Raw genomic sequence first — 23,843 nt, 5'->3', positions numbered from 1 at the left:
TATAAATAAATTTGGCTGGACACGGTGGCTCACGCTTGTAATTCCAGAACTTTGGGAGGCCGAGGTGGGCGGATCACCTAAGGTCAGGAGTTCGAGACCAGCCTTGCCAACATGGCGAAACCCATCTCTACTAAAAATACAAAAAAAAAAAAAAAAAAAAAATTAGCTGGGCATGGTGGCATGTGCCTGTAATCCCAGCTACTCTGGAGGCTGAAGCAGGAGAATCGCTTGAACATGGGAGGCGGAGTCTGCAGTGAGCCAAGTTGCACCATTGCACTCCAGCCTGGGCAACAAGAGTGAAACTCCATCCCAGAAAAAAAAAACATTTTTTTAGAGGCGGGGTCTCCTTATGTTTCCCAAGCTGGAGTTCAGTGGCCATTCACAAGTGGTATCATAGGGCACTACAGCCTTGAACTTCTGGTATCAAGTGATCCTCCTTCCTCAGCCTCCCCAGTAGCTTTAGGCACATTTCGCCTCTCCCAGCTTGCTTATTTTCTTGTTCATTTATTTATGGTCTTTTTCCTCCAATATAATATAAGCTCCATGATGGCAGGGACCTTGTCTTCCCTGGAGTATTTTCAGGAACCAGAACAATGCCTGGAAAATTTAGTTAATGTTGAGTGAATAAATGTAGGAATGAAATTAGTTATAAAATCTTTTGATTGAATGTACAATGTGTATTCTGAACGCATTCCCCCTTTTTTTGGTTCCAGATTTGGGCAAATTAGAGAGTAACCAGAGACCCTAGAGTTACTATTCTATCGGGTACCTTTTTTTTTGAGACTGAGTCTCGCTCTATTGCCCAGGCTGGAGTGCAGTGGTGCGATCTCAGCTCACTGAAAGCTCCGCCTCCCAGGTTCACGCCATTCTCCTGCCTCAGCCTCCTGAGTAGCTGGGATTACAGGTGCCCACCACCACGCCCAGCTAATTTTTTTTGTAGTTTTTTAGTAGAGATGGTGTTTTACGGTATTAGCCAGGATGGTCTCGATCTCCTGACCTCGTAATCCACCCGCCTTGGCCTCCCAAAGTGCTGAGATTACAGGCGTAAGCCACTGCACCTGTCCAGGAATTTTTAGTTTAATTAGACAACTTAGTTTTTGAATCTGAGACCCTCTCGTTGCATGCGTGTGGGAGAGAGTGTATATGTTGTAAGAATGTATGTGTATGTATGCTCTGAACTATTTGGTTTAGAGTTACCATATGTCTTTTTTTTTTCTCAATAACTTTGCTTTGATGGATCTCAAAATTCTGTGACCAATTTTTGGTCCAGTTGTTTCCATTAAAAACTACTGATTTCAAAAGCTAGTAATTTAAAACTGCCACATTCCAAAAAAAACAAAAAACAGAAACCCAAAATGGTCCATAACACATTCTCCTTTTCTTCTGAAGGGTTTACGGTGCATTGTTATCGTTAACCAGTCATTTACTATTAAACCTAAATGGCTGATTGAAACAAACAGTTCTGAGGCTGTTCTTCCACCACCGATTAAGACTGAGGTGGCAGGTATTAGGGATAATATTCATTTAGCCTTCTGAGCTTTCTGGGCAGACTTGGTGACCTTGCCAGCTCCAGCAGCCTTGTTGTCCGCTGCTTTGATGACACCCACAGCAACTCTCCGTTTCATATCATGAGCAGCAAAATGACCCAGAGGAGGACAGTCCTAGAAGCTCTCAACATACATTGGCTTGCCAGGAACCATATCAACTATGGAAGCATCACCAGACTTTGAGAATTTAGGGCCATCTTCCAGCTTCTTACCAGAATGGTGATCAATCTTTTTTCATCAGGTCAGCAAACTTGCAAGCAATGTGAGCTATGTGACAATCCAGTACAGTGGCATAGCCAGCACTGATTTGGCCTGGATGGTTCAGGATAATTACTTGAGCAGTGAAGCCAGCTGCTTCCATTGGTGGGTCATTTTTGCTGTCACCAGCAACATTGCCATGATGAACATCTTTGACAGACACATTCTTAACATTAAAGTCCACATTGTCTGCAGGAAGAGCTTCACCCAAAGCTTAATGGTGCATTTCAACAGACTGCTTCAGTTGTAACATTGACTGGAGCAAAGGTGACCACCATTCCAGGTTTGAGAACACTAGTCTCCACTTGGCCTATAGGCACAGTACCAATACCACCAGTTTTGTAGACATCCTGGAGAGACAGATGCAAGGGTCTGTCAGTTGGATGAGTTGCTGGTAGGATGCAGTCCAGAGCTTCGAGCAGCATTGTTCCCCTGGCATTGCCATCTTCATAGGCGACTTTCTATCCCATGAACCAAGGCATATTATCACTTGGCTTCAGCATGTTGTCACTATTCCTACCAGAAGTTTGCATAAATGCTACTGTATCAGGGTTGTAGCCAGTTTTCTTAATGTAAGTGCTGACTTCCTTAATGATTTCCTTATATCTCTATTGGCTGTAGGATGGCTCAGTGGAATCCATTTTGTTAACACCAACAATTAGTTGCTTCACACTCAGCGTATAAGCCAGAAGGGCATGCCGAAAGGTCTGCCCATTTCTGGGGATACTAGCTTTAAATTCTCCAACACCAGCTGCAACAATCAGAACAGCAGTCAGCCTGAGATGTCCCTATTATCATGTTATTGATAAGGTCTCTGTCTTCTGGAGCATCAGTGATAGTCACGTAATACTTGTTGTTCTCATATTTTCATAGGGAGATATCAGTGGTGATACCATGTTCATACTCAGCTTTCAGTTTATCTAAGACCCACCCAGGCATACTTGAAGGAGTCCTTTCCCATCTCCGTAGCTGCCTTCTCAAATCTTTTTTTTTTTTGACAGAGTCTCACTCTGTCACCCAGATTGGAGTGCAGTGGTGCAATCATGGCCCACTGCAGCCTTGACCTCCCCAGGTTCAAGTGATCCTTCCAGCCTCCTGACTACTGGGAGTACAGGCATGCACCACTATGCCCGGCTAATTTTTTTTTTTGTGTGTGGCATTTTGTAGAGGCAGGGTTTCACCATGTTGCCCAGGCTGTTCTCAAACTCCTGAGCTCAAGTGATCTGCCTGCCTTGGCCTCCCAAAGAGCTGGGATTACAGGTGTGAGTCATGGCACCCAGCCTAGGATCTTTCTTTTTGACCCCCCTTCTCCCTGAGAATGTATAACTCCTTCATTTCTTTTCTTTCTTTCTTTTTTTTTTTTGAGGTGGAGTTTCGCTCTTGTTGCCCAGGCTGGAGTGCAATGGCGTGATCTCAGCTCAGTGCAACCTCCGCCTCCTGGGTTCAAGCGATTCTTCTGGTCTCAAACTCCCAACCTCAGGTGGGTCTGCCTGCCTCGGCCTCCGAAGTGTTGGGATTACAGGCGTGAGCCCCAAAGCCTGGCCATATCTCCTTATTTTCTTTTAACAGCTCCTCAGATGTTTAGCAGATCACATGAGGTTGACCCTTTAACTGGGAGTAGCTAGCTTATTGCTAGAATCAAGAATGTTAATCGCAACAGTCATCTCCTATATTACAGTATTGCTAGAGGTAGGTCTGCACTCAGAATTCTCCCTAGTGCAGACCCAAGAAGGACAGCATCCCTGGTCCTGTAGTTTGTCTTCTGGTGCTTCAGGCATTCGGGAGACCACCAGGCACATGCTGATTTGCCCTCAAGGGAAATGTGATCCTGATTATCCATGCCTGTAGGGGGAGGATTATATGGATTAAACTAAATCCATGGGTAATCCAAAGGCTTTATTTTAAACTACAGTTTAACCACATTCCTGACCAGTTTTTTCTTTTATTTCTAATAACTAATTTATAATATTTACTGATTTCACATTTATCTCCTTCTCCTGCCACTTAGAAGTAATGGCAGTTGTGAAGCTGAGGAAAGATGGAAGAAGGAGTTAGATAAATCAACCAGCAGATGATTTGGTATTAACTGGGTGGTTTAGCTACAATGCTTTCTAGACCTTGAAGACGTGAATTCCGTGAATTCCTTACCTGCTGAGTCATTGGTAACTGTCAACAAGAGGTCAAACTCCATTTTGATACATTTGTACTTTACTTGCTTAAATGATTGAGCTTTTGTGATTTAAGTAATCAGTATTTCAGATTATCAGAATTATAAATATAATCCAATTTAGAGTTTTCCTTTACTGTTTGTTTAATAAGTTAGCCTATTGATAGTTTTTTTATTTAAAAAATTTTTTTTTTTTTTTTTTTTTTGAGATGGAGTCTCGCTCTGTCGCCCAGGCTGGAGTGCAGTGGCCAGATCTCAGCTCACTGCAAGCTCCGCCTCCCTGGTTCACGCCATTCTCCTGCCTCAGCCTCCCAAGTAGCTGGGACTACAGGCGCCTGCCACCTCGCCCGGCTAGTTTTTTTGTACTTTTTAGTAGAGACGGGGTTTCACCGTATTAACCAGGATGGTCTCGATCTCCTGACCTCGTGATCCGCCCGTCTCGGCCTCCCAAAGTGCTGGGATTACAGGCTTGAGCCACCGCGCCCGGCCTAAAATTTTTTTAATTACTGTTTTTTGAGACAGAGCCTGCTCTGTTGCCAGGCTGGAGTGCAGTGGCACCATCTCAGCTCCAACCTCTGACTCCCTGGTTTAAGTGATTCTGCTGCCTCAGCCTCCATTACAGGCATGCGCCACCACGCTCAGCTAATTTTTGTATTTTTAGTAGAAACGGGGTTTCACTATGTTGTCCAGGATAGTCTCCATCTCCTGACCTCATGATCTGCCCGCCTCTGCCTCCCAAAGTACTGGGATTTCAGGTGTGAGCCACCTTGCCCGGCCGTTGCTTTTTTTTTTTCTGTAGCCAGTCTACTATTACATCTGACAAGTTACGTGTTCGTAGTTAGACAATAACTATTTTAAGTGGTCATATTTCATTAAATAGTTGAAATATGGTCACTTAAAATTGTTTATTCTTGATTTAGTATAGGCCTTGTATTTATTTTTATTTTTTGTTTTAGGGACAGAGTCTTGCTGTGTTGCCCAGCTGGCCTGTAACTCCTGGGCTCAAGCGATCCTCCCACCTCAGCCTCCAGAATAGCTGGGATCACGGGCAGGTGTTGTATTTAGATACTCTTAAAGTCAGTGTTTTCTTTTTTTTTTTTTTTTTTTTTGAGACAGAGTCTCGCTCTGTCACCCAGGCTGGAGTGCAGTGGCCGGATCTCAGCTCACTGCAAGCTCCGCCTCCCGGGTTCACGCCATTCTCCTGCCTCAGCCTCCCGAGTAACTGGGACTACAGGCGCCTGCCACCGCGCCCGGCTAGTTTTTTGTATTTTTTTTGGTAGAGACGGGGTTTCACCGTGTTAGTCAGGCTGGTCTCGATCTCCTGACCTTGTGATCCGCCCGTCTCGGCCTCCCTAAGTGCTGGGATTACAGGCGTGAGCCACCGCGCCCGGCTAAAGTCAGTGTTTTCTTGTAGCTTCATAAACCATTTCAAATTGCTGCCATTGTGTTATCTGAAAAAAAAATGTAGTTTGTTAACTGAAAGGTTTTTTTGCAGTTATATATATATATTTTTTCTTTCTTTTCTTTTTTTTTTAAGATGGAGTCTCACTCTGTATCCCAGGCTGGAGTGCAGTGGCGCGATCTCGGCTCACTGCGACCTCCACCTCCTGGGTTCAAGCCGATTCTCCTGCCTCAGCCTCCCAAGTAGCTGGGATTACAGGCGCATGCCACACACCCGGCTGATTTTTGGATTTGTAGTAGAGATGAGGTTTCACCACGTTGGCCAGGCTGGTCTCGAACTCCTGACCTCAGGTGATCCACCCACCTCAGCCTCCCAAAGTGTTGAGCCACCATACCTGGCTGCAGTTAAATATTTTCTTTTTCTTTTATTTTTGAGACAGAGTCTTACTGTGTTGCCCAGGCTGGAGTACAGTCACGCGAACTTGGCTCACTGCAACCTCTGCCTCCTGGGTTCCAGCTGTTCTCTTGCCTCAGCCTCCCGAGAAGCTGGAGCTACAGGTGTGCACCACCACACCCAGCTAATTTTTGTATTTTTTAGTAGAGATGGGGTTTCACCATATTGGCCAGGCTGGTCTCGAACTCCTGACCTCATGATCTGCCCTTCCTGACCTTGTGATCTGCCTGCCTCAGCCTCCCAAAGTGCTGGGATTATAGGCAGGAGCCACCGTACCTGGCCTAGTTATATATTTTCAAAAGTTAAGTTCCATATTTATGAGCTAAATAGTTATCATTCCCCTTAAATTTTGAGCGAGAGTTCCTGGGGATAACCAACTGGAATTCTTTTTTTTTTTTTTTCTGGAGACAGGGTCTTGCTCTGTCACCCAGGCTGGAGTGCAGTGGCACCATCTTGGCTCTCTGTAGTGTGGACCTCCTGAGCTCAAGTGAGCCTCCCCAGTATCTGGGATTATAAGCCTGTGCTACCATGTCTGGCTGCTTTTTGTATTTTTCGTGGAGAAAGATTTTGCCATGTTGCTCAGGCTAGTCTCAAACTTCTGGGCTTGAGTGATCTGCCGGCCTCAGCCTCCCAAAGTGCTGGGATTACAGGCGTGAACCAAAGCACCTGGCCAAGTTGTCTTAACTCTTGATGTGCACCTTTACCCACCATTCCATTATTAATGTTTTTCCTTTTTAAATTTTTATTTTATTTTTATTTTTTGAGATGGAGTCTCACTCTGTTGCCCAAGCTGGAGTGCAGTGACACGATCTCGGCTCACTGCAACCTCTGCCTCCCAGGTTCAAGCGATTCTCCTGCATCAGCCTCCCAAGTAGCCGGGATTACAGGTGCCTGCCACCACTCCTGACTAATTTTTGTGTTTTTAGCAGACGTGGGGTTTCACCATGTTGGCCTGGCTGGTCTTGACTTCCTGACCTCAGATGATCCGCCCACCTTGGCCTCCCAAAGTGCTGGGATTACAGACATGAGCCACCATGCGCAGGCTATTAATATTTTTTCTAACTGAGGAGCTTCTGGATTTCAGGTCTTCATTTTGCTCACAAGTATTGTCTAATATCTCTGTAATTTGTACGTGATGGTACAGTGGCTCCTGACCCTCAAGTGAGCCACCCACTTCGGCCTCCTAAAGTGCTGGGATTGTAGGTATGAGCCACCCTGCTCGGCCCTGACCATTAATTCTTTTTTTTTTTTTGAGACGGAGTCTCGATCTGTCGCCAGGCTGGAGTGCATGGCACAATCTCAGCTCACTGCAACCTCTGACTCCTGGGTTCAAGAGATCTCCTGCCTCAGCCTCCCTAGTAGCTGGGATTACAGGCATGCACCACCATGCCCAGCTAACTTTTGTATTTTTAGTAGAGACGGGGTTTCGCCATTTGGTCAGGATGGTCTTGATCTCCTGACCTCATGATCCGCCTCCCTCGGGCTCCCAAAGTGCTGGGATTACAGGCGTGAGCCACCGCACCTGGCCCCCGTTAATTCTTTCTGTAGGCATTATCCTATTGGTATACTCACATGTGTGGAAAATGATGTATGGTGAAGGCTATTTGTTGCATATTGTTTATAATAAATAAACAATGAAGAAAGTGTTCATGTACTGATGTGAAATCATTTTACCACATAAATCAGTTAGGTTAAAAAACCACAAAGGTGCCAGGTGCAGTGGCTCACGCCTTTAATCTCAGCACTTTGGGAGGCCGAGGTGGGTGGATCACCTGAGGCCAGGAGTTTGAGACCACCTGGCCAACATGGAGAAACCCTGTCTCTGCTAAAAATACAAAATTAGACCAGTGTGGTGGCGCATGCCTGTAATCCCAGCTACTTGGGAGGCTGAGGCAGGAGAATGGCTCAAACCCGGGAGGCAGAGGTTGCGGTGAGCTGAGGTTGTGCCATTGCACTCCAGCCTGGGCAACAAGGGGGAAACTCTGTCTCAAAAAAAAAAAAAAAAAACAAAACAAACCACAAAGGTGTGGTTACAACATGTGGGGAATGCTATCATTGTTATTACATTTATTCCTATTAATGAGTAATGTAATAATATTGTTAACAGGAAATTCTGATGTGGTCTGGAGGTTTAGGGAAGGTTTCCTAGTGGAGGTGATGTTTGAATTGAAATGTGAAGGGTAAATTATGTAGGTCAGTGTTTCACATCTGGGGTTGGGACTGATGTTTAGGGACTTTCAGAAATGAGAGCAGGGGATGATTTTAGCTTCTACAGTTATTGGGGGATGTATTAGTATTTAGTGTGCAAAGGCCAGTCATGTTAGCCTTAGTAATATAGAGTGTGCAACAGTCTTGCAAAGCAAATATTTGTTTTGTGTCCTGTAAGATCATAAATTTCCACTTCACATAGGTGAACACCTATTTGTTTTGGTCCGTAACAGTGGATCTCAACTCTAGCTACACATTAAAATCACTTGAGAAGGTTTTATTGATTGATTGATTGATTGAGACAGAGTCTCGCTCTGTTGCTTTGGCTGGAGTGCAGTGACGCAATCTCAGCTCACTGCGGCTTCTGCCTCGGGTTCAAGCGATTCTCCTGCCTCGGCCACCCAAGTAGCTCGAGACTATAGACACTTGTGACCATGCCCAGCTAATTTTTGTATTTTTAGTGAAAATGGGGTTTCGCCATGTTGTCCAGGTTGGTCTCAAACTCCTGGCCTCAAGTGATCTGCCCGCCTTGGCCTCCCAAAGTGTTGGGATTACAGGTGTGAGCCACACCATTCCTGGCCTACTTGGGAAGTTTTTAAAAGATGATGAGGCTGTAACTCATACGAATTACGTAAAAGTCTTTGAGATGATACCTCAGCATCAGTATTGTTTAAAAATTTCCTTCTTATTCTAATGTATAGCCCAGGTTGGAACCATTGGCCTAAATCCTAACTTCATTTTACACATAAACAAAATATAAAAATGGCATAGTTTTAATATTCAGTTTTCCCAGAATTCACCTTCTTTGGAAATCTAGAAGAGATTATGCTTTGGTTTGTTCAGAACTTTACCAAGAGTTATCTTTCTAAAATTTATGTCACCAGTGGCATATGTTGGTAGTGATTTTTTTTTTTTTGGGAATGGAGTCTTGCTCTGTCACCCAGGCTGGAGGTCAATGACGCGATCTCGGCTCACTGCAACCTCTGCCTCCTGGGTTCAAGCGATTCTTCTGCCTCAGCCTCCTGAGTAGCTGGTACTACAGGCATGTGCCACCATGCCTGGCTAATTTTTGTATTTTTAGTAGAGACGGGGTTTCACCATGTTAGCCAGGATGGTCTCCGTCTCCAGACCTTGTGATCCACCCACCTTGGCCTCTCAAAGTACCTGGATTACAGGCGTGAGCCACCACAGCCGGCCCGGTAGTGATGTTTAATCACTAAGGCAATATGTGCACATCAGTCTGCCTTTGCAGGTGTGATATTCAGTAATTTTAAGTTTAGGTTCAAGGTTTGACTACCTTTTTATGACTTATAATGTAGTTGTACCAGAGCATTTACAATTAGCATATATATATAATTTTGTGCTAAGTTACATTCCTTTTATTTCTCCTTTATATTACAGTTAAGACTCTATATAACATAAACATATGTGTAACTAATTTTGTTTAGTTTGTATTATGTATACATTTTGTTTCAAATGGTAAAGGGATGTTATGAAATATTTATTATTTTAAAAAAGGAAGCATTGGGTCCAACATGGCTGAAGGTGAAAGACTGCTGGGATGTGGGGGTGCAGCATGTGGTAAGGCTCTTTAGCAGGAGGGAGCCTGGCCTTTTGGAGGAACCAGAAGGAGGCCATTCTAGCCTGAGAGGAGAGAGTGAGGCAGAGAGGTGTATAGGATAAGGGTGTAAGATGAGCCGAAAAGGGAGGTAGAGTCCATGCAGCACCTTGTAGGCTGTGGGAAGGCTCTTGCAGAGTTGTTTGACTAGAACAAAAGCTGAGGCATTATGAGCTGTAGAGTTGCTTGAACAAGTGGAATTTATAGCTGAAATGGACATTAAAGAGCATATAGTTAAACCATCTTGTTTTACAAATAAGAAAAAGGAAGTTAAGGGAACTTTCCCAAGGTCACACAGTGAGTAAATGAGCTGGAGCCATAACTTGATGACACAGTTCTTTGTTTCTGCCTGACTGCCAGGCAGAGGAGTTAGATTTTAGACATTTAGGAGCATATTGGGTTTTGAGCAAGAGAATTCCAGGATGGAGATGGCTGCATGGCTGTGTGGAGGCTGGAGGCAATGAATAATAGGGAGTCATGAAGTCAGGACCTCCATGATTTTATTCTCTGGTCAAACTGAATCACTAAATAAGAGTTTCCATCTTGACTATTATTTTAAATAGAGACAGAGTCTTGCTCTGTTACCTAGGCTAGACTTGAACCCCTAGGCTCAAGCTATCGATAGCTCCCACCTCAGCCTCCTGAGTAGCTGGAACTACGGGCATGTACCACCATGCCCAGCCCCATCTTGACTTAAGCTCAGTTATTTAATAGCTTTTGTTTTCCTTTTTAGAGATGGGATCTCATTCTGTTGTCCAGGCCGGAGTGCAGTGGCGAAGTCATAGCTCACTGCAGCCTCAAACTCCAGAGTTCAAGTGAACCTCCCACTTCAGCCTCTGGTGACTCAGGAGACACAAGCCACTGTGCCTAGCTAATAGTTTTTTGTGTTAGTGTACCTTTCTCCCTTTCTAGATCGTATACCTTTTACTTCCTGTTCATTCTTGCCCAGTGCTTTATTTATATAAAGTAATGAATTTTACTTGTGAGTTCCCTTAGCCTCAAAGTTTGAATTGGGCCACCAGCCTACTAGCATCTATGTTTTATGTTGCTGCATTGCCTCTTTACCTGGTTGTGTTTTTGGCTCAGTAGTTTTAGGGGTGCCTGCAAGGATTAATTAATACTCTTCTCTACCAGCATACTTTAATGACTGCTTTTTTTTTCAAGATGACGTTTTGCTCTTGTTGCCCAGGCTGGAGTGCAATGGCGTGATCTCAGCTCACTGCAACCTCTGCCTCAGCCTCCCAAGTAGCTGGGATTACAGGCATGTGCCACCAGGCCCGGCTAATTTTTTTTGTATTTTTAGTAGAGATGGGGCTTCTCCATGTTGGTCAGGCTGGTCTTGAACTCCTGACCTCCAGTGATCCACCTGCCTTGGCCTCCCAAAGTGCTGGGATTATAGGCGTGAGCCACGGCTCCCGGCCAATTACTATGCTTTTAAGTTGTGCTGAAAATAGGGAAATAAATAGGACCTCTAAGGTTTAGATCTTTTTCAGAATGATTTTTTGTGTACTTAATTCTCTGTAATATTAGCCATGGATTGGTCCTATTATGGTACATCATCTGCCCACCCACATGAGGTGAACAAACTCAGAATTCTTGATACCATTTGGTGACTTCACAGTGAGGGTAGACTCATTGTTACTAGCAATTAACTGACAATCTCCAGTGAAACTGTCACCTTGTGGTTTTTGTTTTTTATTTTTAAAATTTTTATTTATTTATTTGTTTATTTTTGAGACAAAGTCTCGCTCTCGTCCCCAGACTAGAGTGCAATGGCGCAATCTTGACTCACCGCAACCTCTGGCCTCCTGGGTTCAAGCAATTCTCCTGCCTCAGCCTCCTGAGTAGCTGGGATTACAGGCGCCTGCCACCATGCCCCGTTAATTTTTGTATTTTTAGTAGAGATGGGGTTTCACCATGTTGGCCAGGCTGGTCTTGAGCTCCTGACCTCAGGTGATCCACCTGCCTCATTCTCCCAAAGTGCTGGGATTATAGGCGTGAGCCACCACGCCCGGCTGGTTTTTTATTTTACTTTGTTTACTTTTTAGAGACAGGGTCTCACTCTGTTGCCCAGGCTCACTACAGCTACAACCTCCTGTGCTCAAACAATCCTCCCACCTCAGCCTCCCATATAGCTGGTACCACAGGCATGCGCCACTATGCCTGGCTAATATTTGTATTTTTTGTAGAGATAGGGGTTTCGCCACATTGCCCAGGCTGGTATCGAGCTACTGAGCTCAAGTGTTCCATCTGCCTTGGTCTCCAAAAGTGCTGGGATTACAGGCATGAGCCATTGCACCCCACCCACCTTGTGGTTTTTAACTACTTTATTCAAATATGTAAACAGATTACCACTGAGTGTGTGTGTGTGAGTGAAAAATACCTAAGAAGAGGAGCAGTTGCTGCCATGTATTGAGGATTTCTTTGTGCAGGCACCAGGCTAAGTGCATAATTATTTATTTGAATGCAGTTTATCTCTCGGTATCTGTGAAGGATTGGTTCCAGGATTCCCTGTGGACATCAAAATCCATGGGTGCTCAAGTCTCTTAGATAAAGTGGTGTAGTAGTTGCATGTAACCTGCACATATCCTCCTGTATACTGTGTACTACTACTGTATGTTGTTTTAGAGATAACCTGTGTATTTATGAATAATTTATCAATATATACATGTAAACCCCCACTCACAAATGGCAGCATAGCATGCTCATTATTCTATGTCTTCTCTTATCACTTAATATATTCGATACCATGTATCTGTAGGTGTAGAACTGCTTTATTCTTTTTTTCTGGACTGCTTTGTATTGTGTCAATGTAACTTTTTTTTCTGTATTTATATATGAATGGATGTTTAAATTGTTTCTAATCTTTTTTTAATGATTTTTCTTTTTTTTTTTCTTTTGTAACACCAGGCATTAAGAGTTTGTAATCTTTTGTTACAGTTTTGACTAGTTTTTTTTTTTTTGAGACAGGATCTGGTTCTGTCACCCAGGCTGGAGTGTAGTGGCACGATCTTGGCTCACTGCAACCTCTGCCTCCTGAGCTCAAGGCATCCTCCCACCTCAGCCTCCAGAGTAGCTGGGACTGCAGGAATACACCACCACACCAGACTAATTTTTGTATTTTTTGTAGCGATGGGATTTTGCCATGTTGCCCAGGCTGATCTAGAATTCCTGAGCTCAAGTGATCTGCCCACCTTGGCCTCCCAAAGTGCTGGGATTACAGATGTGAGCCATGCCTGTGTGGTTTTGACTAGTTTAATATGGCCAAATTCGAGATCAACCTTTGGAACATATGTGTGGAGACAGAGACAAAGGATAACCGTTGAGTGGAGGAAGGAAGGTGAAGGGTTGGGGAAATCTAGAGAGAGCTAGAAAAAGTAAAGGGAAGAGATATTTAAGGAGAGAGGAATAAAGAACAGGAGTGAAATAGCCCTGGTCTTCCAAAGGCTGATATTGAAATCCAAGACTCAATTTTTTTTTTTTTTTGAGATGGTCTCACTCTGTTACCTAGGCTGGAGTGCAGTGGTGTGACCTCAGCTCACTGCAACCTACCCCTCCCAGCTTCAAGTGATTCTCCTGCCTTAACCTCCCAAGTAGCTGGGATTATAGGCACTCACCACCACACCTGGCTAATTTTTGTATTTTTAGTAGAGACGTGGTTTCACCATTTTGGTCAGGGTGGTCTCGAACTCCTGATTTCAAGTAATCCTCCTGCCTTGGCTTCCCAAAGTGCTGGGATTACATACATGAGCCACTGCATCCACCCAACTCAATCTTTCTATTACTGTCTTGGAACCAGACTGTTTGAGTTTATAGTTATGAGTCATGTGATCTTGGGCAAGTTGTCTTTTCTTTCTGTCCCTCCATGTCCTCTTAAAAATGGGATAGATGGGATTGTATCTCATCATCTCATCATGTGTTGATTCATGTAGAGCTGTTAGTATAGAATCCACATTGAGAAAGCTTTCTGCTCCTTTCCCTATCCCCAACTTGGCTCTTAATTCAGCCTTTTTCAGCCCAGGTGTATTCCTCCTCCAAACCATTTAGGTTGTGGTAAGGGCCCCACTTGTGTATCTTACACCTTTGTTAGCTTTTACCCCATTTCTTTGGAATGCTGGTATCTAATTGTTTACCCCACCTGAGGGTGAGGAATCATCTCTTGTAATGTCTCGTATAATTTAATTTCTGCCACCACGACCACTAAAATACTTAACATAATGCCTGGTATAGAGTAGGTCCTTAATCGGCTGGGTGCGGTGGCTCACGTCTGTAATCCCAGCACTTTGGGAGGCTGAGGCGGGAGGCTCATGAGGTCAGGAGATCGAGACTGTCCTGGCTAACAAACGATTGTCCTGGCTAACACGGTGAAACCCTCCTAAAAATACAAAAAATTAGCTGGGCGTGGTGGCAGCACCTGTAGTCCCAGCTACTCAGGAGGCTGAGGCAGGAGAGTGGTGTGAACCTGGGAGGCGGAGCTTGCAGTGAGCCAAGATCATGCCACTGCACTCCAGCCTGGGCAACAGAGTGAGACACTCTCAAAAAAAAAAAAAAAAAAAAAAAAATACAGGAGGCCCTTAATCATGTGTGAATTAAACTGAAGAAAGACTTTGGTCTTAGAAACATTTAGCTTGAACAAGCTAACTTAGCATTGACTCTGAGGTTGTTTAAATCTTTGGGAATGGTATTACTTAAGTGTGTCTAAACTGTCTGGGTGAACCATAGTCTGTGAGTACGAAATGCTGTGTTAGAGCAGAGGGATTCTCTTGACAGAAAAGCTGATGTGGTCCTAAATAGCATTGGTAGAATTATAGCACCTCCTAAAAAGGAATGATGTTCAGTTCTAGACAACACTAAAAAAATGTTTTTTTCTTATTTTGGGATAATTGTAGATTCACATGCAGTTGTAAAAAATAATACAGAGGAATCCATTATCCTTTACCCATAATATTCCAATGGTAACATCTTGCATAACTATGGAAAGATATCACAGCCACAAAATTGACTTGGATATAGTTCATATATCTTACAAAAATTTCACCAGTTTTATATTCACTTATTTCAGTGTGTATTTAGGTCATTCAGTTTTATTATATATATAGATTTGAGTGACCACCACCACAATAAAGTCACAATAGTTCCATTACAAGAGTCTCTCATTCTGGCTGGGCGTGGTGGCTCACACCTGTAATCCCAGCACTTTGGGAGGCTGAGGTAGGTGGATCACCTGATGTGAGGAGTTCAAGACCAGCCTGGCCAACATGGTGAAACCCTGTATCTTCTAAAAATACAAAAAATTAGCCGGGCATGGTGGCGCATGAGTACAGTCCCAGCTACTTGGAAGGCTGAGGCAGGAGAATCGCTTGAACCTGGGAGTTGGGGGTTGCAGTGAGCCGAGATGACACCATTGTATTCCAGGCTAGGTGACAGAGTGAGACTTTCTGTCAAAAAAAAAAAAAAGCCAGGCATGGTGGCTCACACCTGTAATCCCAATATTTTGGGAGGCTGAGGTGGGCAGATCATGAGATCAGGAGTTCAATACCAGCTTAACCAATATGGTTAAACCCCATCTCTACTAAAAATACAAAAATTAGCCAGGAGTGGTGGCACCCGCTTGTAGTCCCAGATACTTGGGAGGTTGAGGCAGGAGAATTGCTTGAACCCAGGAGGCGGAGGTTGCAGTGAGCCAAGATTGCACCACTGCACTCCAGCCTGGGTGACAGCAAGACTCTGTCTCAAAAAAAAAAAAAAAAAAAATCTCTCATTCCACCTTTTTTATATCCCCAGTCACCTCCCTTCCACCCTCTCTAACCTCTGGCAACCACTAATCTGTTCTCCATCTTTATTATTTTGTCATTTCAAGAATGTTATATAAATGAAATCATCTAGGAGCTTGGCTTTTTTCTTTTAGAGATACGATCTTGCCCTGTTGCCCAGGCTTTAGTGCAGTGGTATGATCATAACTCACTGCAGCCTCAAACTCTTGGGCTCAAGCAGTCTTCTGACCTCAGCTTCCCAAGTAGCTGGGACTTACAGGCATGTGCCACTACACCCAGCTAATTTTTTAAAGTTTTTGTAGAGACAAGGTTTTGCCACAGTGCCCAGGCTGGTCTTAAACTCCTGAGCTCCAGTGATCTTCCTGCCTTGGCCTCCCAAAGTGCTGGGATTATAGGCGTGAGCCACCATGCTTAGCCTGTTTTTTTTTTCAGTCAGCATAATTCCCTGAAGATCCATCTAAATTGTTATGTTTATCTGTAGAAATTTTCTTGCATATCAATAGTATAGTTACATTTAGAAAATTTAACATTGGCCGGGCATGCTGGCTCATGCCTGTAATCCCAGCACTTTGGGAGGCCGAGGCGGGTCGATCACGAGGTCAGGAGATTGAGACCATCCTGGCTAACACGGTGAAACCCCGTCTCTACTAAAAATACAAAAATTAACCGGGTGTGGTGGCGGGCGCCTGTAGTCCCAGCTACTCGGGAGGCTGAGACAGGAGGTGAACCCGGGAGGTGGAGATCGTGCCACTGCACAGCAGCCTGGGTGACAGAGTGAGACTCTGTCTCAAAAAAAAAAAAAAAAACAACCAACAAGGAAAACTCACGCCAGCCTGGGAAGGACCTTACCTTGTACTTCTAACCACCAAGACTGTCATTCGTAACCAAGACTGTCATTCGTACAGCAAAAGAAGGATGAACGCGTCATACCTGAGTCAAGAAAACATCATCACCTTCGGAATCATGGACTGTTATTCCCTACCAAATTAAAAAAGCTAAAAAAAAGTAAAAAAAAAAAAAAAAAAAAATTTAACATCGGTACAGTGTTGTTACCTAATATATAGTTTATATTCCAATTTTACCAATTATGTATTTTTTTCCCACAATATTTTTTAGTTGTCCTTAGTGGTGCCATTACAGTTTCTTAGACTTTTTTTTTTTTTTTTTTTGGCAGAGTCTAGCTCTGTCACCCAGGTTGGAGTGTAGTGGCACAATCTCAGCTCACTGCAACCTCTGCTCACTGCAACCTCCACCTCCCAGGTTCAAGCAATTCTGCCTCAGCCTCCTGAGTAACTGGAATTACAGGCATGCACCACCACGCCAAGCTAATTTTTGTATTTTTAGTAGGGACAGAATTTCGCTACATTGACTAGGCTGGTCTCAAATGCCTGACCTTGTGATCTGTCTGTCTTGGCCTCCCAGAGTACTGGAATTATAGGCATAGTGAGCCACCGCGCCTGGCCGACATTTCTTGTTTTTGATAACCATGACAGTTCTGAGGAATACTGGTCAGTTATTTTGCATAATGTCTTTCAATTGAATTTTTCTGATTTTTATGTTTTGTTTTGTTTTGTTTTGTTTTTAGAAGGAGTCTTACTCTGTCTCCCAGGCTGGAGTGCAGTGGCGCAATCTCGGCTCACTGCAAGCTCCGCCTCCCGGGTTCACGCCATTCTCCTGCCTCAGCCTCCCGAGTAGCTGGGACCACAGGCGCCCACCACCACGCCCGGCTAATTTTTTGTATTTTTTTTAGTAGAGACGGGGTTTCACCGTGTTAGCCAGGATGGTCTCGATCTCCTGACCTCGTGATCCGCCCGTCTCGGCCTCCCAAAGTGCTGGGATTACAGGCCTGAGCCACCGCGCCCAGCCTGTTGTTTTTTTTTTTTTTTTTTTTTTTAAAATGATTAGACTGGAATTACGGATTTTTGAGAGGATGACCACAGAGGTAAAGTGCCATTTTTCTGACATGATATCAAAAGTATATACTAAAAAATGAATTATCATTGTTGATGTTGTCCTTGATCGACTGACTGAGGTAGTTTGTTAGGTTTCTCTGCTATAAAGTTACTCTTTCCCTCTCCTTTTCATATTATACTTTTTGGAAGGAAGGCACTACGTGCAGCTCACACTTAAAGAGTGGGGCGTTATAGTTCATTTCCTTGATGGGGGTGTATCTACACAAATTATTTGGAATTTTGTGTGGGAGATTTATTCTCCTCTCCCATTTATTTGTTTAATCATTTACTTATATCAGTGTAGACTAGTATGTATTTTGTACTTTGGTTTATAATCCAATACTTCATTACTTTGTTGCTCAGAATATTTTAGCTTTGGCCATTGGGAGCTCTTTCAGTTTGCCCTGTGACCCTTTGACGATTTCCTATCATTGTGTGTGTGTGTTTGAGCACTTTTTTACTTTACGTTACTACAAGATATTCAAGGCTTACTTTGTGTATTTCTTACCTCATCCTAGGATCAGTCATTTCTCCAAGGGAACTGGTCCCTTTTATTGGAGAATAGTATTAGAAACTAAGAGCTGACCATAATATACACTCTTTACTACTGGGGTGTCTGCTTCTAAGCTCTCTCAGCTGATAGAGCAAGGAAATATATGTGAACACTATATACATATGTCTATAAATTTTTCCATATTTAACTATATCTATGTTAAGCTAAACATTAGTTTATACTGATGTTTCTAACTCCAATCCACTTTTGCTTCCTCTTCTTGTTTAACTGCTGTAAACTCCTACTCCAATAGTGAAATATCTGGCTTTTTGTTTTCTTTTTTTGGAGACGAAGTCTCATTCTTGTCCCCCAGGCTGCAGTACAGTGGTGCAGTCTCAGCTCACTGCAACCTCCGCTTCCCGCGTTCAAGCGATTCTCCTGCCTCAGCCTCCCGAGTAACTGGGATTACAGGTGCACACCACCATGCCCGGCTAACTTTTTTGTGTATTTTTAGTAGAGATAGGGTTTCACCATGTTGGCCAGGATGGTCTTGAACTCCTGACCCCAGATGATCCACCTGCCTCGGCTTCCCAAAGTGCTGGGATTACAGGCATGAGCCACCGTGCCCGGCTGGAAGTTGTAAGTTTTAATAAAGACCAGCTTACCCATTTTTTTTTTTTTTTATAGATCTTGCTTTTTGGTGGTGTCTGAAAACTCATAGCCAAACTCAAGATCAACTGGATTTTCACTTTAAACAGCAGAAATAAATAAATATTTTTAATATATAAAATGTATTAGTATATATTATATAGTATAATATATTCACATATAAAACTTTTATATTCATATATAAAACATTATTATATATAGTGTGTGTGTGTATATATATATAGAGAGAGAGAAAGAGAGAGGGCCTAGATTTTCTCCTAATTTTTTTTTTTTGTTTTGAGACAGAGTCTCGCTTGTTGTCCAGTCTAGAGTGCAGTGGCATGATCTCATCTTACTGTAACCTCTGCCTCCCAGGCTCAAGCGACCCTCCCACCTCAGCGTCTTGTGTAGCTGGGACTACAGGTGTGCATTCCCACACCTGGCTCTTTGTATTTTTCTTTGTAGAGACAGGGTCTCGCTTTGTTGCCCAGGCTGGTCCTGAACTCCTGGGCTCAAATGATCTTCCTGCCTTGGTCTTCCAAAGTGCTGAGGTTGCAGGTGTAAGCCACTGCACCCGGCCTTCTAAATGTTTTATAGGTTTACATATTACATGAGAGGTTGTTTTTTAAACTTCTTTTAACAGAGATTTTGACTGTTGTCAATAAGTAATATATTTCCCCCCTTTAATTTCTTGGATGGGACATGGGGTTCTGTCTTAAGTTTTATAGTTAGAAAAAGAAATGGTAAAATGAAATTTTGGAACTTGCTGAGCAGTAGATAAGAAGCTCTGTTAATTTTGGAATTCAAATACCATATGTCACAGGGAGAAAAAAAATCTATCTTTTCCTGGCCCTCAGTCTGATTGAGGGAATATGACATATATAATAAAAATAATCAGCACTAAAGGCAGCATGTGGTGTAGTGCTTAATTGTGTTTTTAAAAGAAACCCTCGAATTTATGAGGCGATCAAGGTCAGTGTGAGCTGGACTAGTGAGAGAAGGCAACTTGGAAGCCAGACTTTTTTTTTTTTTTTTGAGACAGGGTCTTGCTGTCTTCCCCAGGCTATAGTGCAATGACATGATCATAGTTCACTGCAGCCTCAACCTGCTGAGCTCAAAAGCGATCCTTCTACCTTTATAGCATCTCAAGTAACTGGGACTACAGGTGCCACCACCATGCTTGGCTAAGTTTTAAAATTTTTAGTGTAGATGAAATCTTGTCATGCTGCCAAGGTTGGTCTTGAACTACTGGACTCAAGTGATCCTCCCACCTTGGCCTTCCAAAATGCTGGGATTATAGGTGTGAACCACTGTTCCCACCATGCCTGGACTTTTCTTTCTTTTTATAGCTGTACAACATTCTGTTATATGGATGTACCATAGTGCATCTAATCAGTCCTCTATTGACAAACTTTAAGAACGTTTATAGTGTATTGCCATTACAAGCAGTGCTATAATGGATAAATAAGGTTTATTTTATTATTATTTATTTTATTTTATATTTTTGAGACAGAGTTTCACTCTGTTGCCTATGCTGGAGTGCAGTGGTGCAATCTCGGCTCACTGCAACCGCCACCTCTCATGTTCAAGTGATTCTTGTGCCTCAGCCTCCTGACTAGCTGGGATTACAGGTGCGTGCCACCACACGTGGCTAATTTTTCTATATTTTGTAGAGACGGGGTTTCATCATGTTGCCCAGGCTGGTCTTGAACTCCTGAGCTCAAGCAATTCTCCTGCCTGGGCCTCCCAAAGTGCTAGGGTTATAGGGCCTGGATAAATAAGATTTAGATTTGACTTTGAAACATTTGGTTCATATCCTGTATTATCCCAAGATACAGATTGTGACCAGAAACAATGAAGGCAAATTGACATATTTTCTATAATAAGTGGCTCATATTTATAATAGTAGTTAACATATCTATATGTATGCATATAATTTATGTATTTGAGGACACTACTGCAAAAAGCTATAGGAGCTGTGGAATGCTTGCACATAGTATAAAGTTTAAAAATACAAGTTTATTTTGGAGAGTAAACCTCTTATCGCCTGCCTAGAATCTGCAATATTCCAGTTTCTTGTATTTTAAGAGTGGCATTCTTCAATGTCCAGCTGTATACAGTATCACCATTGGCAAGTTGACTTATTTCCCAGGGTGATTCCATCTAAGAAATCTTTATTTTTTCACTATTCTCCTAATACAAGCTTATTTTGCTGCTGGCCATTCTAGCTGTTTACCTTCCATTGGTCTCTTTTCAAGTCTAATTTTTCTAGAGCAATCCTGAATAAGCAGGCCTCAATTTGTTTGAGGTTCAGAGCTTCCCCTCTTCAGTTCTAGCGTTGTCCAATACAACTATGTCACTCTTGGAACTCCCTGTTCTGCTGAGCATGTTTAGTTATCATGTGGGTGAATAATATAACAGTGATCTTTTTTTTTTATTTTTATTTTTGAGATGGAGTCTCACTCTGTCGCCCAGGCTAGAATGCGGTGGTGCAATCTCAGCTCACTACAGCCTCTGCCTCCTGAGTTCAAGCAATTCTGCCTCAGCCTACAGAGTAGCTGGGACTACAGGCGTGCATCACCACACCTGGCTAATTTTTGTATTTTTGGTTGAGACAGGGTTTCGCCATGTTGGCCAGGCTGATCTCGAACTTCTGACCTCAAGTGATCTGCCCACCTTGGCCTCCCAAAGTGCTGGGTTACAGGTGTGAGCTACCTCACCTGGCTGATTTCTCTTAGAGTCTGAAAAAATCACTGAAGATTTAATAAATAAACCATTGATATGTGTATAATTATATTAGCACAACTTTCTCAATCTTGAAGAAACTATTGCTCTGCTGATCTAATTAAGGAAGTTCTGATTCTTTTTGTAAGGGGAAGAATGGAAGATGGGGCCGGGCGCGGTAGCTCATGCCTGTAATCCCAGCACTTTGGGAGGCCAAGGTGGGAGGATCAGGAGGTCAAGAGATTGAGACCATCCTGGCCACCGTGGTGAAACCCCGTCTCTACTAAAAATACAAAAATTAAACCGGTATGGTGGGGCATGCCTGTAATACCAGCTACTCAGGAAGCTGAGGCAGGAGACTCGCTTGGACCGGGGATGCGGAGGTTGCAGTTAGCCGAGATTGCGCTACTGTACTCCAGCCTGGCAACAGAGCGAGACTCCATCTCAAAAAAAAAAAAAAAAAAGAGAAGATGTGCATCCTAAATCCGTTTTTTTTGTTTTTGTTTTTTTGGTTTTTTTTGAGACAGTCTTGCTCTGTCGCCCATACTGGAGTGCAGTGGCATGATCTCTGCTCATTGCAAGCTCCGCCTCCTAGGTTCACGCCATTCTGCCTCAGCCTCCCAAGTAGCTGGTACTACAGGTGCCCACCACCACGCCCGGCTAATTATTTTGTATTTTTAGTAGAGATGGGTTTTCACCGTGTTAGTGAGGTTGGTCTTAATCTCTTGACCTCGTGATCTGCCTGCCTTGGCCTCCCAAAGTGCTGGGATTATAGGCATGAGCCACTGTGCCCTGCCATACTGAGTTTTCTAAAGGCTGCTTTCAGTATACTTTGGAAAGAAATTGTAAAATTAAGAATTCTTAAGCAATTGCGTCTTGCATTTAGTGATTTAGATTTACATTTTAGCTTATTTTACAGCGATTTTGTTAAGAGTTGTTAAGAATATCAGATGAGAATAAAAACATCATTGTGTCCACTTAATTTAAGAGCCATAGTTTCCAGACTTTTTGCTCTTTTGTTTTTTTTGAGACACGATCTCACTCTGTTATTCAGGCTGAGTGCAGTGGCATGATCACGACTCACTGCAGCCTCAACCTTCTTGGGCAAAAGCGATGTTTCCACCTCAGCCTCCTGAGTAGCTGGTACTACAGACATGTGCCACCTTGCCTGGCTGATTTTTTTTTTTTTTTCTGAGACGGAGTTTTGCTCTATCTCCCAGGCTGGAGTGCAGTGGCATGATCTTGGCTCACTGCAAACTCCACTTCCTGGGTTCACGCCATTCTCCTGCCTCAGCCTCCCGAGCAGCTGGGACTACAGGTGCCCACCACGACACCTGGCTAATTTTTTTGTATTTTAGTAGAGACAGGGTTTCACTGTGTTAGCCAGGTTGGTCTCGATCTCCTGACCTAGTGATTCACCTGCCTCAGCCTCCCAAAGTGCTGGGATTACAGGCGTGAGCCACCGCGCCCTGCCGCCTGGCTGATTTTTAATTTTTTTGTAGCGAGGGGCTCTTGCTCTATTGCCCAGGCTGGTCTTGAACTCCTGGGCTCAAGCCATCCTCTTGCCTTGGCCTCCCAAAGTGCTAGGATTATAGGTATGAACTACCATGCCTGGCCTGTTTTTTTAAATAAAATATTAATGTATTTTTTCTCTATAAGAGGCCAAGTGATTTGTGAGGTTACTTCTTTTTTTATTTTTTTTTTAATTTTTTTTATTTTTTGTAGAGGTGGAGTCTTGCTATGTTGTTCTGGGCTCAAGCAATCCTTCTGCCTCTGCCTCCCAGAGTGCTGGGATTATAAGTGTGAGCCACTGCACCTGGCCTGTCAAGTTGCTTCTATACCTATTTTCTTATCTAGAAGATGTGGAAACAGTATTAACCTGTTTGTAAATTATCTAACAATAATTGAATGCTTTGCTGTTATCTAGAAGATGTGGAAACAGTATTAACCTGTTTGTAAATTATCTAACAATAATTGAATGCTTTGCTGTGTTGATGTGGGCCTCCAGTGAATTGATTCTGGTCAAAATTCACACCTTTGGAATGTCAAATTTATTCTCCTGAGAAGGCTGGAGCTTTCCTAGATAGACGAGCCACAGAGACTTTCTGAAAATCAAGGTAGAGAGCTAAGCATTTTAGAGCTTCATGTTGTGTTTGAGAATGGAGGCCCAGAGAAGGAGGCCATCAGCTCCAGTGACTTCCCTAGTGCCTTTGTGGTAAAACTCAGCATAGAATTTTCCCTTCACACCTGAGCCTCTTCCAAGAGCTTCTTTTGTGTCTTGGCTTGTATGACACCTTGCCTCCGCCTCATCCCAGGACTTTTCTGCAAAAGGAATTCTTTTCCCTTGGCCCAAGTGCTGTTTCAGATATCCAATTAATGAACAATCTAGATATATTTGTTAAGCATCAAGGTACTGGGCCACGTGTAATAATAAGCAAGAGAGGCAAATGTGTGTCCTGTGTTCAGTAATGCTATCATGTTGGTGTTTACTTGGATTGGGAGGATGGGGGTCATTCGTATAAATGGAAAGAGGCATTGATTTAAAAACTAATGCAAATAAAGACAGGAAAATGTGTTTTGTCATATTCTAATTAGACAA

At 43.2% G+C, this 23,843-nt stretch overlaps 1 protein-coding gene and 1 pseudogene across 4 annotated transcripts in view; one reads left to right on the top strand and one right to left on the bottom strand.

The window, feature by feature from the left end:
* PIK3CB (phosphatidylinositol-4,5-bisphosphate 3-kinase catalytic subunit beta) overlaps positions 1 to 23,843 on the top strand; it is a 186,546-nt gene that overhangs the window by 6,434 nt on the left and 156,269 nt on the right. The window contains exon 2 of one of the 4 annotated variants that reach the window (XM_065539991.2): positions 17,013 to 17,369. The exons of 2 other annotated variants lie outside the window; for them this stretch is intronic. The gene's annotated coding sequence lies outside the window, so the exon portion shown is untranslated. Of the gene's footprint in view, positions 1 to 3,171; positions 3,286 to 17,012; positions 17,370 to 23,843 lie in introns of all 4 variants that reach the window. One more of the 4 variants, XM_065539992.2, reaches the window with a different exon arrangement.
* On the bottom strand, positions 1,477 to 2,787 carry LOC107128799 (elongation factor 1-alpha 1 pseudogene; annotated as a pseudogene).

This window comes from Macaca fascicularis, chromosome 2 (genome assembly GCF_037993035.2).
Source record: "Macaca fascicularis isolate 582-1 chromosome 2, T2T-MFA8v1.1".
Taxonomy (NCBI): Eukaryota; Metazoa; Chordata; class Mammalia; order Primates; family Cercopithecidae; genus Macaca; species Macaca fascicularis.
The sequence above is the reverse complement of the archived record's forward strand: the minus strand, read 5'-3'. Positions and strand labels throughout refer to the sequence as shown.